Here is a 14,564-nt window from a genome sequence, read left to right on the forward strand (position 1 = left end):
CACAATTTGGCTATTGTGGACATTGCTGCTATGAACATGGGGGTGCAGGTGCCCCTTCGGATCCCTACATTTGTATCTTTGGGGTGAATACCTAGTAGTGGAAAGAGCCGAGATGTCCACCGACAGATGAATGGATAAAGAAGATGTGGTATATACATACAATGGAATATTACTCAGCCATCAGAAAGGATGAATACCATTTACATCAACATGGATGGAAATGGAGGGTATTATGCTTAACGAAATAAGTCAATCAGAGAAAGGCAATTATCATATGGTTTCACTCATATGTGGAATATAAGAAACAGAGCAGAGGACCATCGGGGAAGGGAGGGAAAACTGAATGGGAAGTCATTCGAGAGGGAGAAAACGGTGAGAGACTCTTAACTCTAGGAAACAAACGAGGGTTGTGGATAGGGAGGTGGGTGGGGGATGGGGTAACTGGGTGATGGGCATTAAGGAGGGAACCTGATGTGATGAGCACTGGGTATTATACTCAACTGATAAATTACTGAACACTAGATCTGAAATAATGATGTACTATAAGTTGGCTACTTGAATTTATAAATAAAAAAAAGATGAAACAAAAAACCCTATTTTTGAGAAGTGAAAAAAATCCCCACAATTAATTCCCATGGGTTGACATTATAACATATTTTAAAGTCATTTTAACTTATTCCAATGTACTTTATCTTATTTACAAATAATAATCTGAGAATATTGTTTACTATCTAGTATATTTTAGATTGATTTAATTTTTGGAGGGCAAGTACTCAGAAAAATTAATTAAATATAAAATAAAGATATATAAATGAATACTTGAAAAATGTCAGACTAAAATAAACGAGAGAATGTGACTTAGATTTGGGTGGGTCAAAGCTCTGATCCTTCATTCTGAACTGCAATGGATCAAAGACCAGCACAAGAATGTGACAGCTTTTCTTCTGTAAACATCAAAAATGGCCCATCCTTACTTTAAAAAAAAATTGGGATAGAATAGTCAAAGTAACTTTCCCTTTTAGAAAACTCCAATTATCTAAGATATTGGTTATCTTCCAACTTCTTTATATTTGCAAGTTTATTCTTTGCTTGAAACATTAGAACATCTTACACCTACACAGACTCTTGTAGTATCTCACACTTTCACAAACATAAGTGAATTTGATTCTTATATAAGGCCTGTGTGGGTGAGGTAAGTAGAGTCACACCTGGGTCCCATATCACTGGTCAGCACCAAGACAGAATTGCAGCCCATATCTTCTAGATATTATAATATGAAGAATCTGAAAAAGGGTATGAAGTTGAAAATTTTGGGCCAAGCCCCAAAACTGCTGCCCAGAAATTGGATGAGAACTTTCCATTGACAACCGCCCAGAGACATTTCTGACTCTCCCACATAGCATAAATCTGTACTAGAACAGTTTAATATAGATTTCCTTCAAATCTCTTGTTACTCTCCATGGATGACATTCCAACCTTTGCCTTCGCATTTTAAACTACCCAAAAAAAGTTACCTGTGACAGGTTTTCTTGACTCTAGGGATTTGAATACCAACTGCTCTGCTCAACAGTCAATACCATCAAACCCGGGTAATGTTTTCTTGCTGCGCTTAGTCACACTGCCTTAGCATCAAAAATAGGTTTGATCAATGAGATGTCAAGCCAAATTTGTCATTTATTTTTAGTTTTATCAAGACCATAAAATACTGTGAAAAAATAAAGAAAAAGAGCACGTAGTCCTCCACAGGGACTATTCTAATGAGAACAGTAGTTCCTATGCTCTAGGCATGAAAGGTGTTTCTTAAGGTACAGTTTGCATGTGTCATGAACCATCCCCTCAGTGGTTCAAAACACACCATCCACCTAGGGCAGGGAGGAAGTAGATTCTCACGTGAGCCTGGCCTCCTGCTCAGGTGGAATCAGAGCCTACATCTGGCTACTTAGGCCTTTCCTTGGGAACCTAAAAAATAACCCTTTCCAGTCACAAGGCCAGTAATATACAGAAGGGGCACTGGCTGAACCTCACAGCTTCCATGAAAAATCATTTTTAGTAAGGGAATGCCAGCCTTCCTGGAAAAAATTTTATAGAAGCAGCATCAGCATGTATTGGAAATCATTTTCATCAGATAGAGGAGTTTTGATTTATAAGATTTATATAAAAGTTTTGAAAGCTTTTTAAACAACAAATCAAAATCTCAGACCAATTTCCATGCTGTGTCTCTAGAAATCCTTGACATTTCTGTGAAGGGAGACAATATGACTGTATTTTCCCTTTTTTATATTTTTATGTCTTGAATATTTCTCAGGACTCCACAATTTTAAATCATCAGGAAAATCACATGCAATTAACATCTCATCTGCACGACTTTACCTGACAGTATTTCTGGTACTCCATAGATGGAGCTGAGAATACCTAGTAGCAATGCTGTTTGGGATCAAAATAAAAATGTTAAGTATGACAAAGTATGTCATGTAAGTATGACACCTTTGTACCAGTGTTCCCTTTAAATACAAAGTCAGTGCATTCCCAGAAGTTAAAGAAATATGTCACTCATTTGTATTAATTCTTTTGCCCTAGGATTCAATAGACAAAACAACCATATAATACTTCAGCATTTTAATAGTACAGTAGCATGTAGGAATAGAAATAGCAAAAGTAATAAAAGTAGAGGATATATAGTCACATTAATGACAAGTGTAGACAATTTCAGAAAGAGAGAGAGAAACAGAGAGGAAGAGAGGGGCAGAGGGAGGGAGAGAGACATCCTTGCAATTCAGGTATCAGTAGAAGTTCATTTCTTTTCTAACAAAAATTTACCGTGAACTCACTATAAGAGAGGCACTGTTCTGTGCTAGGAGGTTAGGTGAAAAACACACAGTTTCTGTTGTCTCTAATGTTAGTCTAGTGGGGCAGGCAGGTGAGTCTAAATGTGGTACCCTGCAGGGCTGTGGGTTTGGTCCGTAGGACCTGGGGGCTGTGGCAAAGGCTGAGCAGCTTGCAAGGGATGTGGTCAGGCACCTGCAGGACAAGCAGAAAGAAGGGGAGGGCATATGTACATGTGAGTGTGTGTGTGTGCGTGTGGGGGGGGTATTTGTGAGTGTGTATCTGTGTGTGAGTGAGTCTGTGACGTGTGCATATGCGTGTGTTTTAGTGTATGTGGGTATTTGTGACAGTATGTGTGAGTGTGAATGTGTCAGTGTGTGTGTGCATGTGTGAGGGTATGTGTGGGTATGTGAATGTGTTTGTGTGAGTGTGCTGGAGGAACGATGCTGGACTGAGGAGGGTGGCCAGGGGCCAAGATGGAAAGGCGTCTCCTGGGATCCTGTGAGCAGCTAGGGACAGCCCAGAGTTCATGCAGCAAACTCTGAGAAACAGTCAGCACTCTGTCCTTTCTCTTCATAGTGTTGTAGTACAGGAGTGCCCCCCAGATCCATGGGTTCAGTTACTCCAACGTGGTTGGAACCAGATGATCCTCGTCTGATACAGCATCAGGAGGTCAAAGTCGCCTAACACTACATCACATCGCCTACGTCACTCGCCTCCCCTCATCTCCTCACGTGGGCATCTTATCATCTCACATCATCACGAGGAGAAGGGTGAGTACTGCACAAGATATCTTGGGTGGTCCTTAAGCGTCTGCCTTTGGCTCAGGTCATGATCCCGGGGTCCTGGGATCAAGCCCGGCATCGGGCTCCCTGCTCTGCAGGAAGCTTGCTTCTCCCTCTCCCACTCCCCCTGCTTGTGTTCCCTCTCTCGCTGTGTCTCTCTCTGTCAAATAAATACATTAAATCTTTAAAAAAAAAGATATCTTGAGAGAGACCACATTCACATAGCTTTCATTACAGTATATTATAATTATTCTATTTTATTATTGTTGTTAATCTCTTACTGTGCCTAATTTGTAATAAAACTTTATCATGGGTATGTGTGTCTAGGAAAAAACAGTCTAATAGGGTTTGGTTCTACCCCTGGTTTCAGGCATCCACTGGTATCTTGGAATGTGCCCCCCATGGAAAAGGGGGGGGGGTTGTACTATTTAGTTCAAGCCTTTATCTCAAAAGTATTAAGCTTTGTAATCTGCATACTTGATCGAACAGTTTTTTTTTTTTTAAAGATTTTTATTTATTTATTTGAGAGAGAGAGAATGAGAGAGAGCGAGTACATGAGAGGGGGGAGGGTCAGAGGGAGAAGCAGACTCCCTGCCGAGCAGGGAGCCCGATGCGGGACTCGATCCAGGGACTCCAGGATCATGACCTGAGCTGAAGGCAGTCGCTTAACCAACTGAGCCACCCAGGCGCCCCTTGATCGAACAGTTTTGCTGCAGATAAGCTGAATTTGTCTAAGTATTATACAATGATTTGGTTTTTTAAAACCCATTTTTGATAGTCACCTTTCAAATAATTACACCTATGCTTTTTATTTGTTCTTTCTTAGGAAAACTATGTATTGAAATCCTTTAAACTTTTATGGTGTGTTAATTTATTTTGTCTCATCATTATTTAACTAGTGTTTTTTGCTGAATTATCTTCCATATTTTACTTCCTCTATTTTATTTTTGCAGAACAGAGGAGATTAAATACAAATGCAATCATCAAAACCCAGTGCATTTTAAAATGTTTATTTTCCCACAGATTCAGTGCCTTTTGTCTTTCATTTTATCTTTCAAACTTCTACCTACATATAGTGTATAAATAATTAAATTTCTTTTTGGCTGCCTGGGTGGCTCAGTTGGTTGAGCTTCCTACTCTTGATTTCCGCTTAGGTCCTGATCTGGTGGGTAATGGGATCCAGCCCCAAGTAGGGCTCCCCACTCACCAGGGCGTCTGCTTGTCCCTCTCCCTCCCCCCGCTTGCACATTCACTCTCTTCTTTCTCTCCCTCTGTCTCTATCTCAAATAAATAAAAAAAAAATCAAATTTCTTTAAAGAGGAATATAGGCACAAAAATGTTTTATGATGCTTTCTATGTTTTCTCTTCATGATGGAAGTGCTTTTTCATTAAGATGTCTTTTTCAGATAGCTTGCAGGTATGCTCAAATTTTTAATTCAGGTAAGAAACTTTTTCTCTAGAACTGACGTCCAAATAATGTTTTCAATATGTATAAAATTAGTTAAATGAAGAAGTTTGGTAACTTCCAAAAGAAAAAAATTGGAAAATGTTTGGGGATAACCAGTCAAATGGAGAAGAGAGGCTGAGTTAAATGAGTGAATTATCGGACGAATGGGTTTATTGATTCTAAGGGAAAAGATCAGGGAAAGTGCAAAATAGAAATACAGTGAACGGAGGAGGGCTCCTCCCTGAGTCTCTTTCCATCCATCTTTCACAGAATTCTGGGGAGAGAATGGCTGTAACCCTTTGAATCAGAAGAGGTCTTTACCTAGCAGACCTTTACTTAATGCTTACTGAATAAATGATTAAATTCGAGCTTTATTACACTCACTAAATGTAGGCCTTAGGTTAATGATATGAAAGTGAAATGATCCAAAATAGGCTATATTTGAAAACAGTGAAAAATTTTTCATCACATATATAGAAAATAGACTATCCGCCAAAATCATATAGCACTAAATAAAATAAAACTTAAAAATAGCATTAAATCACATTTGTGTTAATTTATTGCAAGATTCAGAACTAGTTTCGTATGGAAATAATAAATTATTGTGTTTGGTCCTCACTGGGTTTAGCTTTTCTTTTTTTTTTTTAAATTTTTTATTGTTAAGTTAATCAACATACATTACATCATTAGTTTTTGATGTAGTGATCCATGATTCATTGTTTGTGCATAACACCTAGTGCTCCATGCAGAACGTGCCCTCTTTAACAGCCATCACCAGGGTAACCCACCCTCCCACCCCCGTCCCCTCTAGAACCCTCAGTTTGTTTCTCAGAGTCCATCGTCTCTCATGGTTCATCTCCCCCTCCGATTTCCCCCCCTTCATTCTTCCCCTCCTGCTTTTTTTTTCTTAATATATATTGCATTATTTGTTTCAGAGGTACAGATCTGAGATTCAACAGTCTTGCACACTTCACAGCACTCACCATAGCACATACCTTCCCCAATGTCTATCACCCAGCCACCCCATCCCTCCCACCCCCCACCACTCCAGCAACCCTCAGTTTGTTTCCTGAGATTAAGAATTCCTCATATCAGTGAGGTCATATGATACATGTCTTTCCCTGATTGACTTATTTTGATCAGCATAACACCCTCCAGTTCCATCTACGTCATTGCAAATGGCAAGATCTCATTGTTTTTGATGGCTGAGTAGTGTTCCATTGTATATATACACCACATCTTCTTTATCCATTCATCTGTCAATGGACATCTTGGCTCTTTCCACAGTTTGGCTACTGTGGACATTGCTGCTATAAACATCGGGGTGCACGTACCCCTTCGGATCCCTACATTTGTATCTTTGGGGTAAATACCCAGTAGTGCAATTGCTGGGTCATATGGTAGCTCTATTTTCAACTTTTTGAGGAACCTCCATACTGTTTTCCAGAGTGGCTGCACCAGCTTGCATTCCCACCAAGAGTGTAGGAGGGTTTCCCTTTCTCCACATCCCTGCCAACATCTATTGTTTCCTGACTTATTAATTTTAGCCATTCTGACTGGTGTGAGGTGGTATCTCATTGAGGTTTTGATTTGGATTTCCCTGATGCCGAGCAATATTGAGCACTTTTTCATGTGTCTGTTGGCCATTTGGATGTCTTCTTTGGAAAAATGTCTGTTCCTGTCTTCTGACCATTTCTTGATTGGATTATTTGTTCTTTGGGTGTTGAGTTTGGTAAGTTCTTTATAGATTTTGGATACTAGCCCTTTATCTGATATGTCATTTGCAAATATCTTCTCCCATTCTGTCGGTTGCTTTTGGTTTTGTTGACTGTTTCTTTTGCTGTGCAAAGGCTTTTTATCTTGATGAAGTCCCAATAGTTCATTTTTGCCCTTGCTTCCCTTGCCTTTGGCGATGTGTCTAGGAAGAAGTTGCTGCGGCTGAGGTCGAAGAGGTTGCTGCCTGTGTTCTCCTTTAGGATGTCGATGGACTCCTGTCTCACATTTAGGTCTTTCATCCATTTTGAGTCTATTTTTGTGTGTGGTGTAAGGAAATGGTCCAGTTTCATTTTCTGCATGTGGCTGTCCAATTTTCCCAGGACCATTTGTTGAAAAGACTGTCTTTTTCCCATGGACATTCTTTCCTGCTTTGTCAAAGATTAGTTGACCATAGAGTTGAGGGTCCCCATTTCTGGGCTCTCTATTCTGTTCCATTGATCTATGTGTCTGTTTTTGTGCCAGTACCATACTGTCTTGATGATGACAGCTTTGTAATAGAGCTGGAAGTCCGGAATTGTGATGCCGCCAGCTTTGCTTTTCTTTTTCAACATTCCTCTGGCTATTCAGGGTCTTTTCTGGTTCCATACAAATTTTAGGATTATTTGCTCCATTTCTTTGAAAAAAGTGGATGGTATTTTGATGGGGATTGCACTGAATGTGTAGATTGCTCTAGGTAGCATTGACATCTTCACAATATTTGTTCTTCCAATCCATGACCATGGAAAGTTTTTCCATTTCTTTGTGTCAATTTCTTTCATGAGTATTTTATAGTTTTCTGAGTACAGATCCTTTGCCTCTTTGGTTAGATTTATTCCTAGGTATCTTATGGTTCTGGGTGCAATTGTAATTGGGATCGACTCCTTAATTTCTCTTTCTTCTGTCTTGTTGTTGGTGTATAGGAATGCCACTGATTTCTATGCATTGATTTTATATCCTGCCACTTTACTGAATTCTTGTTTGAGTTCTAGCAGTTTTGGGGTGGAGTCTTTTTGGTTTTCCACATAAAGTATCATATCATCTGCAAAGAGTGAGAGTTTGACTTCTTCTTTGCTGATTTGGATGCCTTTTATTTCTTTTTGTTGTCTGATTGCTGTGGCTAGGACTTCCAATACTATGTTGAATAGCAGTGGTGATAGTGGACATCCCTGCCGCGTTCCTGACCTTAGGGGGAAAGCTCTCAGTTTTTCCCAATTGAGAATGATATTCGCGGTAGGTTTTTCATAGATGGCTTTTATGATATTGAGGTATGTACCCTCTATTCCTATACTCTGAAGAGTTTTGATCAAGAAAGGATGCTGTACTTTGTCAAATGCTTTTTCTGCATCTGTTGAGAGGATCATATGATTCTTGTTCTTTCTTTTGTTAATGTATTTTATCACATTGATTGATTTGTGAATGTTGAACCAACCTTGCAGCCCAGGAATAAATCCCACTTGGTCGTGGTGGATAAGCCTTTTAATGTACTGTTGGATCCTATTGGCTAGTATTTTGGTGAGAATTATTGCATCCATGTTCATCAGGGATATTGGTCTGTAATTCTCCTTTTTGATTGGGTCTTTGGTTTGGGGATCAAGGTAATGGTGGCCTCATAAAACGAGTTTGGAAATTTTCCTTCCATTTCTATTTTTTGGAACAGTTTCAGAAGAATAGGTATTAATTCTTCTTGAAATGTTTGTTAGAATTCCCCTCGGAAGCCATCTGGCCCTGGGCTCTTGTTGTTGGGAGATTTTTGATGACAGCTTCGATTTCCTTAGTGGTTATAGGTCTGTTCAGGTTTTCTATTTGTTCCTGGTTCAGTTTTGGTAGTTGATATATCTCTAGGAATGCATCTATTTCTTCCAGGTTATCTAATTTGCTGGCATGTAGTTGGCTCATAATATGTTCTTATAATTGTTTCTATTTCTTTGGTGTTGGTTGTGATCGCTTCTCTTTCATTCATGATTTTGTTGATTTGGGTCATTTCTCTTTTCTTTTTGATAAGTCTGGCCAGGGGTTTATCAATCTTGTTAATTCTTTCAAAGAACCAGCTCCTAGTTTGTTGATCTGTTCTACTGTTCTTTTGGTTTCTCTTTCATTGATTTCTGCTCTGATCTTTATTATTTCTCTTCTCCTGCTGGGTTTAGGCTTTATTTGCTGTTTTTTCACTAGCTCCTTTAGGTGTAGGGTTAGGTTGTGTACTTGAGACCTTTCTTGTTTCTTGAGAAAGGCTTGTATTGCTATATACTTTCCTCTTAGGACTGCCTTTGCTGCATCCCAAAGATTTTGAACAGTTGTGTTTTCATTTTCATTGGTTTCCATGAATTTTTTTAAATTCTTCTTTAATTTCCTGGTTGACCCAGTCATTCTTTAGTAGGATGTTCTTTAGCCTCCATTTGAGTTCTTTCCGACTTTCCTCTTGTGAATGAGTTCTAGTTTCAAAGCATTGTGGTCTGAAAATATGCAGGGAATGATCCCAATCTTTTGCTACTGGTTGAGACCTGATTTGTCACCTAGGATGTGATCTATTCTGGAGAATGTTCCATGGCACTAGAGAAGAATGTGTATTCCATTGCTTTGGGATGGAATGTTCTGAATATGTCTGTGATGTCCATTTGGTCCAGTGTGTCATTTAAAGTCTTTATTTCCTTGTTGATCTTTTGCTTAGATGACCTGTCCATTTCAGTGAGGGGGGTGTTAAAGTCCACCACTATTATTGTATTGTTGTCAATGTGTTTCTTTGCTTTTGTTATTAATTGCCTTATATAATTGGCTGCTCCCATGTTAGGGGCATAGATATTTACAATTGTTAGATCTTCTTGTTGGATAGACACTTTCAGTAGGATACAGTGTCCTTCCTCATCTCTTATTATAGTCTCTGGTTTAAAATCTAATTTGTCTGATATAAGGATTGCCACCCCAGCTTTATTTTGGTGTCCATTAGCAGGGTAAATGGTTTTCCACCCCCTCACTTTCAATCTGGGGGTGTCTTTGGGTCTAAAATGAGTCTCTTGCAGACAGCATATCGATGGGTCTTGTTTTTTAATCCAATCTGATAGCCTGTGTCTTTTGATTGGGGCCTTTAGCCCATTTACATTCAGGGTAATTATTGAAAGATATGAATTTAGTGCCATTGTATTGCCTGTAAGGTGACTGTTACTGTCTATTGTCTGTGTTCCTTTCTGGTCTATCTTGCTTTTAGGCTCTCTCTTTGCTTAGAGGATCCCTTTCAATATTTCTTGTAGGGCTGATTTCGTGTTTGCAAATTCCTTTAGTTTTTGTTTGTCCTGGAAGCTTTTTATCTCTCCTTCAATTTTCAATGACAGCCTAGCTGGATATAGTATTCTTGGCTGCATATTTTTCTCATTTAGTGCTCTGAATATATCCTGCCAGTCCTTTCTGGCCTGCCAGGTCTCTGTGGATAGGTCTGTTGCCAATCTAATTTTTCTACCATTGTAGGTTACAGATCTCTTCTCCCGAGCTGCTTTCAGGATTTTCTCTTTGTCTATGAGACTCCTAAGTTTTACTATTAGATGTCGGGGTGTTTTACTATTAGATGTCAGGGTTTTTTATTGATTTTGAGAGGGGTTCTCTGTGCCTCCTGGATTTTGATCCTGTTTCCTTCCCCAAATTAGGGAAGTTCTCTGCTTTAATTTGCTCCAATATGCCTTCTGCCCCTCTCTTTCTTTCTTCTTCTTCTAGGATCCCAATTATTCTAATGTTGTTTCATCTCATGGTATCGCTTATTTCTCAAATTCTGCCCTCGTGATCCAGTAGATGTTTATCTCTCTTTTTCTCAGCTTCTTTATTTTCCATCATTTGGTCTTCCATATCACTGATTCTCTCTTCTGCCTCATTTATCCTAGCAGTTAGCGCCCCCATTTTTTATTGCACCTCATTAATAGCCTTTTTGATTTCGACTTGGTTAGATTTTAATTCTTTTATCTCTCCAGAAAGGGTTTCTCTAATAACTTCCATGCTTTTTTTAAGCCCAGCTAGTATCTTTAAAGTGATGATTCTGGACTCTAGATCCGACATTGTACTAATGTCCGTATTGAGTAGGTCCCTGGCAGTCGGTACTACCTCTTGTTCTTTTTGTTGAGGTGATTTTTTCTGTCTTGCCATTTTGTCTTCCAGAAAGTGGTCTCTTTTCTGTTTAGAGAGTTGTTGCTATTCTTTTCTTTGATCCCCTGTTGAGTTTGTAGGTGTTCAGAATGGTTTTATCCCTATCCAGCTGAATTCCTGAGAACGGACAAAATCCAGGTCTCCTACTCCTCTGCCATCTTGCTCCACCCCCTGGGTTTAGCTTTTCTTAATAATCTTGGGAAAATGTAGGTAAAATAATCCTCATGTCTTCACCAAAACCAGTAATCCTTAAGTATTATATCTAATTCTTATCTTCTGTGCAGATTTGCTATTATTTGGTGATAAATGTTGTTTTTATATTATTAAAGCCTTTTTAAATACATGCTTTGCTGGAGAGTGAAGAAAAATGTCTCCTCATGCAGACTCATGCTTAAAGAATACAAACATCCTTCATATTGCTATTGGAAATTTATAGAACTGTTAAAATATATGATGTTTTGATGATGATTTTCATTCCTGAAAATTGGCACCTACTTGTTACTTAAGTGGCCTTGTTGATATTTTATGAACTTTTCTTTTTCTTTTCACTTTTTTTTCTGCAGTAGGAGGACAAGAAACAAGTTAAAACCTAAACATGTGTTTCAGCAAATACGTGTCTCTGTTTTGAGGTCACAGGAAAGAGCTTGATTTGTTGGAGTCAGATTGGTAGAATTGATCAGTTTCAAGATTGAAGAACTTTTAGTTTTCTTTTCTGAGCAGCAAGTACATTTATTCCCTTTCCCTGAAGTGCCTTCGTTTGCCCTTTCCACATTCCCTCACACCCAATAATCCTTTAAAACTTGTTCTCAGATAGGATATCTTCAGTTTAGCTCCTTCAGACCCATGGTTGGACTGGACACCTTCCTTCTCCATTTCCACAGCGCTCCAGACATACTTTTCACATACCCCCTACATATATTGAGTTATCTGTCTGCCTTCTCATCAGCATATTTAAGATATTGGAGTGTGGGAGACATTGATTCAGTTGCTCTATATCCTGGAATGGCACCTCGATATAGAAACTAATTAATAAATGTGGAATAAGTAAACAGATGGGATTTGCAGTTAATTCCCAGAAATTTAAGACACATTCTAGAACAAATGCAGATAATTTGGGCAGTAGTCTACTTGCTGGTTGTTTTGAAGTCTCTATTCATCCCCATTTAAGGGAAGATTAAAACTTTGTCACTCACAGCTAGCTTATCTAGATAAAACACATCTTTGATTAGGCAGGGGAAGGGAGAAATAGCAAATATAGTTTCCTATTGAACTTTAGTAATTCTAAAATATCTCCCATTCAAAATGTTTCTGATTTTATTAAGTTGTCTTTTTCTTTTACCTTATTAGTGGTATTTATGCCAGGATGGCAGTCTTGTGTAAATCCCTCTGATTCTATATGTGATAAACACTTGATCAAATTTTTAGAGATTTGGGGATGGAATCTTAGTAAAGGTCAACTTAGAACCAAGGAAATGAGTTATTACCTAAGTTAATTCCATCTTTTATGCACACAATCGTAACTTATTTTCCTTTATTTCACAGCAGTTTGATACATCAAATTTTTGAATTCAGAATAGGACACTTTATTCTGCTATTTCTCTCCTTTTGTGACTTGGAGGTGTATGGTTAGGCTTTCAGATGTGGCTAATGAGAACATTGCTCCTGCCTATCCTTCAAAGTAAAAAATGACAAATAGCAGCAAATGACAGAATCATCAAATGTGCTGCTCTTTAGCCTGGCAGGAATTTGTTGCAAAATGCTTTAATGTAGAGGTTAGTAAATGACACAAGAGCTTAAAACAATTCAGAGAAAATAAGAAAGTACACAAATCAACACAAATAGTCTGAAAATGATGGTATACTCTTGTGTGTATGTGTGTGTGTGTGTGTTGTAAAACTGGAAACAGGACGTTACACATTACAAGAAAACAGGATTAAAAAGAATCCTTTGCAATGACACTGAAGCCCAGCTTGAGTATAAGAACATTTCTGTGATGGAAAGCCAGCATCAGGATGGAATACTTTACAATCTGTGGAATTCTTAATAGATACCAACAGAATATTCGATGCACATATTTTAAGCTTCTTACAAGAACAATTATGAAACAGGGGACTTTTTGAGGAAGAGATGCTGTCAAGAGATTTCATCTTAGTGATGTTTTCATAAAGTCTAAAAGAAATTCCTTTCTATGTAACAATCATGAGGTACTTGGGAGTGGTGAGGAAAACAAGAGAAGAGCTATGTGCTGGAATATGAAAATATTGCCAGTGCTATGGTTTTTAAAGACTACAGTCTAAAATCATATAGGGATCTAAAACTTCCTATCTACACAGCCAAATTTATTACCAAAGCATTTGGCAATAGCTCATATTGAGTATGGAATTGAATTTGGCCAATAATCCCAATAAGCTTAGAAGTGTATGCATCCCCAGAGCTTCTAGAAAGGAATATAGCCTTGTTGACACCTTACTTTTTGCCAAGTGAGAGTCGTGTTGCACTTCTGTTCTTTAAAAATGTGAGATAGTACATTTGTATTGTTTTAAGCTGCTGTGTGTGGTGATTTGGTATGTTATCAATGAAGACCAAAACCAATACAAAGGCCAAACTCTCTATTCTTCTCTACTAGGAAAACTTCCAAGCAAACAAATTAATTTAATCCATAAAAAAATTAGAAATATATATATATACTTATACACATATAAATAGATAGATAGATAGATAGATAGATAGATAGATAGAATACAATGTGATTAGGTTTGCTTGAAGCTTAAGAAATTAAGGATTTCCTAATATTAAAATTGGGGTAATGAAGTCTCAAGACAGAGAATACAGATGCTACAAGAGCTAAACAAAAAAAACCCAGTGGGGCAAATAGAGGAGGGTCTGAGGGAGAGTTGGAACCACCACCAGAAAGATGAGATCCACTGTGGATCTACAGACACTAAGAGAGGACTGGGTAGATGGGTCCATAATCTATAAGGAAGGGATGTGAAAGGGTGTGTGAGGTAAGGGACCAGATGCCACAGAGCAGGCACACATGATTTAAAGGCACACACTGGTTTGAGGGGGTCCAGAGTATTTTCAGGACAATCTTCTACTTTCATGGCCTCTGAGGTAGAATGAAGGCAAAAGGAAGGAAGACGTACCCTGCAGCAACTGGGTAGTAAAGGAAAACTGGTTATCCATAGGCAAACAATGAAAATGCATCTCAGTCTTACACTGTACACAAAAATCAATTCCAAGTAGATTAAAGACTTGAAGGTAAACCTGAGACCATGAAAGCCCTAGAGGAAAACAGAGAGGGTAAGCTCCTTGACATTGGTTTTGGCAATGATTTTCTGAATTGGACACCAAAAGCATAGGCAACAAAATAAAAATAAAAAAGTGGAATTACATCAACTTAAAAAGCTTCTGCATAGCAAACAAAATCATCAACAAGAGGAAAAGGCAACCTACGGAATGGAAAAAAAAAATGCAAACCACATAATCTTATTGGTTAATATTCAAAATATTCAAGGAACTCATAAATCAAGAGCAACAAAACAGATAAACCAATTTAAAAAAATGGACAAAGGGCCCGAATGGACATTTTTCCAAAGAAGACATCCAAATGGCCAATGAAATAAAAGACA

The 14,564-nt window shown here is 38.3% G+C and overlaps 1 protein-coding gene across 1 annotated transcript in view; it reads right to left on the bottom strand.

The window, feature by feature from the left end:
- DOK6 (docking protein 6) overlaps positions 1-14,564 on the bottom strand; it is a 389,769-nt gene that overhangs the window by 172,532 nt on the left and 202,673 nt on the right. The window lies entirely within an intron of this gene.

The sequence above is a fragment of the Neomonachus schauinslandi genome, chromosome 14 (genome assembly GCF_002201575.2).
Source record: "Neomonachus schauinslandi chromosome 14, ASM220157v2, whole genome shotgun sequence".
Taxonomy (NCBI): domain Eukaryota; kingdom Metazoa; phylum Chordata; class Mammalia; order Carnivora; family Phocidae; genus Neomonachus; species Neomonachus schauinslandi.